Source organism: Castor canadensis, chromosome 8 (genome assembly GCF_047511655.1).
Source record: "Castor canadensis chromosome 8, mCasCan1.hap1v2, whole genome shotgun sequence".
NCBI lineage: Eukaryota > Metazoa > Chordata > Mammalia > Rodentia > Castoridae > Castor > Castor canadensis.
In genome coordinates this window covers 50,672,945-50,677,533 of record NC_133393.1, presented here as the reverse complement: position 1 = coordinate 50,677,533, position 4,589 = coordinate 50,672,945, and positions in this window count along the sequence as shown.

Sequence of the window (4,589 nt, the reverse complement as noted above, 5' to 3'; positions counted from 1 at the left end):
AACATCTTGCCATGCATGTCATATCCCCCTACATTTTTGTTGTTGTTGACACATTTGGAAATTTAGATGCCATGCATGAGGCTTGGTCTACATATTCCTGCGTGTAAACAGCATTCTCCTATGAGTTCTTAGAGCCATTATCATACCTGAGAAATTCAGTAATTCAATATAATCTAATTCAGCTCATATTCAGACGCTCCTAATTGTCTCCCATACTTTACTGTATAGACTCCTCCTGCCTCACCACGTTCCACTCAAGGCATTTGCTTATTAATTTCTGTACTTTCCTTCCATCTAGAACAGACTCTTTGACTTTCATTGTTATTCATGACATTGATGGTTTTGGCAGCTTTGTAAAATGCTCCACCATCTGGATTTTTCTGATGGTTTCCTCATGGTTTCATTCTGGGAAAACATTTCTGGGCAAGAAAACTTCCACGGTGGTTCACATTCTGGTTGTGTCACACCAGGAGTCTCATGATGTCAGATTCCCTCTTCTTTGGATGCTAAATTTAATCAAGAAATCAGTTTTGAAAATCAGAGTTTGGATCACAAAGAAGCAGATTTTGAGATTTCCCATTGAAATGATTCTGCTTCCCCACCCTAGCGTTGTCTGCGTTGGAGATGATAACACCAATGTCACTGAGTGACTTCATAAATGAAAGTAAGGGAGTAAGTCATGGGATATTCAGAGAAGGGCATTCCAGGTGAGGGAACAGCAAGTGCAAAGATCCTGAGGTAGGACACAGTTGGGAAGTAGCAAGGTGCCCAGAGCTGAAGCTCCATCAGCAGAGGGGAGAGCTAGGAGTGAGATCCAAGAGGAGCAGCGATCTGATCCTAGGGACCTTGCAAGCATTGGTGAGAACTTTGATTCCGGCTAAGAATGAAGAGGTTTTGAGAAAGGAAGTGATGTGATCTGACTTACATTATTTTTCTTGTCACTTGGAAAGTTTTATATTTATTGGAAATGATCCTTTAGACTGGTAGGGACAGATTTTTGTCATAAATTCTTCTTGTGCATACATAAATAAGGAAACCATAAGTGAAAGAAATTGGTGAAGGTATTTCTGAGACAATGCAACTACACAACTGTCACCCAGCTGTGTCTTGAAGAACACCCTGACTTCAGGGATGTGAAATTGTGGAGAGGTAAGATAGTAAATGCCTTCAAAAAAGGAAGCAACTTGCTTCAAAAATAGAAGAGTTTTCTTTCTGGACTTGTGTGTCTGATTCCTGGTATGTGTCTGCCTGACCACAGCTCTTCCTCCTGTCTTGCAGACTTTCATGCCCTGACTTCTGTGTTTATTATGCTCTTGTTTCTCTGCTATTCCAAATGTGTGCCCGCTGCAGATGCTGATGGTCCTGCTTTGGAACTGGACTAGATGTTTTCTCCGCACTTGACTCTTTCACAAAAGCAGTACTGCAGGGGGTCTGGCCCCTGTGTACCACTGCTGCCTGTCCCTCCACCTGGTTGGGGATCTCTGGCTGCTGCCAGGGTTTCTGCTATACATGCACTTGCTGTGAGCTTTCTCCCATGTGTCTTCTAGAACACGTGTGAGCCTTTCTCTAGTGCAGAGACCTCTGGAACTGCTGCATCTGCACCACAGTTTTGGACTTTCTTTGCCAGCAGAATCAGATGTGTTCCTCCTCCCTCCCTGAACACCCCTGGGACTTGACTCCTATCCTGTTCAGTCTGTGGCCTGGCCTGACTGAGTGTCTGTGCTTAGGGGCCCTGCAGAGAGGGGAGATGGGAGGGGAGGGGAAAAAGAGACAGACACAGGCTGGGATGGAGGCAGGGAAGTGGTATGTTTCTGGCTGGTGACTGTGCTGGAATCCTGGGTTGAGCCTGCGGTAGGAAAGATGGACCGACTCCGCCAAGCCTGCAGCTGCTCTGTCCTTGGCCTAGAGCAGTAGAATTCCAAGGTTATGGCCATCTTGGTCTGGGATGTGCAGGCTGCAGGGACCTCCACCTGGTTACCCTCTGCTGTCTTCATGGCCTCTACCCTGAGTGGAACGCCGAGGGCCCTGAGTTTCTGGAGAAAGTGGGCTTAGGGTCTGTCCACCCCCTTCATTGGGGAGACATCCCAGGCTCTTTGACTCCTGGTGGAGCCTGCACCCCAGGTTGCTTCAGGCTGCTGCTTTTCTTCTTTCTGGGACCCCATCTGTCAGAGGAGCAGTGTGAAGATCACTTCGGGGTGACTGGTTTCTGGGTGACGGGCACCAGGGTGTGGGCAGGATGAGCAGAGGCACACATTTTCTATTGCAGTGGCCCCTAATGAGCCTTTGGGCGTCCCTGCCCCGTGATGGCCCCGCTGTGCTCTGCAGAGGCTGGGTGTCCCAACTGAGGCCCTTGGGGTGCTGCTGTCCACCTCCACCACAGGCTGTAGTGCCTATCAGCCTCTGATCCCACCCCCTGAAGCTGTGACTGCAGATGCTCCAGTGTTTTGGGATGCTGGGCCCCATCCCCGGAGCAGTGTACAGGATCCAACCCCTCCTGCACCCCAGCATCAGAAGAGATGTTCCCAGACACCTCTGACCTTGCAAAGTTTCCTCTTGTTGACCTGGCCCTGATCTCCTGCCCTCTGCCATAATCCAGCCACTTCCATTGTTCTGCCCTCCCCAAGGGGACTCTGGATACTGCTGCCTATCCACTACGGGTCTCAGGAATAAGAGAGGTTTCCCTTACAGGCAGTCTTCCTGTGTCTGAAAAAGGATACAGCTGAAAGCAAAAGGTATGATCAGTGACAGCTCTGGGCAGGTGCTGTTTCTCCCCGTCATGGGCAGAGAGCCTGGTAAAGGAGAGTCCTTCTGCATGTTGGGCCACTTTCTTGAACCGTAACTCAGGTAGCGAACCATGGAGTTGGTCAATGATGCCCAGGGTCCCTGTTCAGTTGCAGTGTGCACCTCCCTCACTTCTCCTCATCTAGATAAAGTGAATACCTGCATATATTTTGTACTTTTTGCACAAGTGTGTCGATGTCAACCCACATGGCTGGCTCTCTGCCGGCCCAGGAGACACTGAGCTGCCCACTGAGGGGCTGTGTGTGGCAGTGGTGATCATTGCTCACACATCTCTTTTACTTTGTTTCTTTTTCTTTTTCCCACCCAGTGCTGGGGTAGAACCCAGGGTCTCTCACATGCTAGGCAAGTGGTCTACTGCTGAGCTATACCCCTAGCCTCTTCCCTCCCTTCCTCCCTTCTTTTCTCCCTCCTTCCCTTCTTCCTTTCTCTTTCTCTCTCTCCTTCCACTTCTCTCTCCCCCTTTCTCCTCTTTCCAACTCTACAGGATGCAGTGATTCAAGCCTGTAATCCTATCTACTTGAGAGGTGGAGCTCTGGAGGATTGACTGTGGTTCAAGGTCATCTGTGTAGGAAGATTTGTGACTGCATCTCATCCAGTGCCTGGACATGGTGGCACAGGCTTCTCAGTCCCAGCTGCACTGGGAAGCACAAATAGCAGGATGGCAGTTCAGGCTGGTCTGGGCATAATGACCCTATTTCAAGGAAATAATCAACACAAAAATGGCTGGCAGAGTGGTTCAAGTGGTAAAGAACCTGTCTAGCAAAGGGAAGGCCCTGATTCCAACCCCCAGTATCATAAAAATAAAATAAAATAATATAACATAAGCTAAAAGTACAACTCTTGCTCCAGCCCTGATCGATCCAGAGGGCTCCCCCAAACCTCAGCCCCAGTGAGAGTACCTCTCGCATTGTAAGGAAGACAGCAACTATCCATCTCCTTTGGGGCCTCTCCTGCCTGACCGCATCTACTGTCTGCTGCCCTCTGTGATCTGTCAACATTACCCTTTTCCTTGTCCCCTACAGCTAGCTGGGCCCTCAGGACAGAGTCACTGTCCTTCCCCTCAAATGCACTATCACTTCCACAGGGGTAGGCTGAACCTGCTGGGGGACGGGGGACAGCTTCACATACAGTTCAATAGTACTGTCCTGGTTCTAGGGAGCAGATGGAGAAGAAGTTATTTAGGAGGCTGTGGCCCGGTCCAGGCATGATATGATGGCTGCTTAGGCAAAGAGGGTCCAGTGGAAGGTGACAATGGTTAGGTTGAAAATATGTTTTGAATGAGATCAAACTAGATTTGCTGTAGATAGGGTAGGGGCCGGGTACAATGTCAAGGATAACTCCAAGACTTTGGCCTCAGCAACTGGGTGAACAATGGTGCTGGTTACTGAGAAGTTCTTACCACAAAAAAACTATCCATGTTTATGGTGACAGCTAAATTGCTCTGATTTGATCATTGCACAACGTACACATGTATTGGAACACCACATGGTATGGTTGAAAAAGAAGAAGAAGAGTGGCTCATCTTTTCATTAGCAAACATACCTCTGTATCATTCCAATGTATGAATTCTCTCTACTCTTATCTAGGACCAGTCACCACACTGAATCCCATCTCCTGCTGTCTACTCAAAGATTTTACTTTTGTAGTTGTCCTCTCATTCTCTCTCTCTCTCTCTCTCTCTCTCTCTCTCTCTCTCTCTCTCTCCACACACACACACACACACACACACACACACACAGAGAGAGAGAGAGAGAGAGAGAGAGAGAGAGAGAGGAAAGGCTATGTGA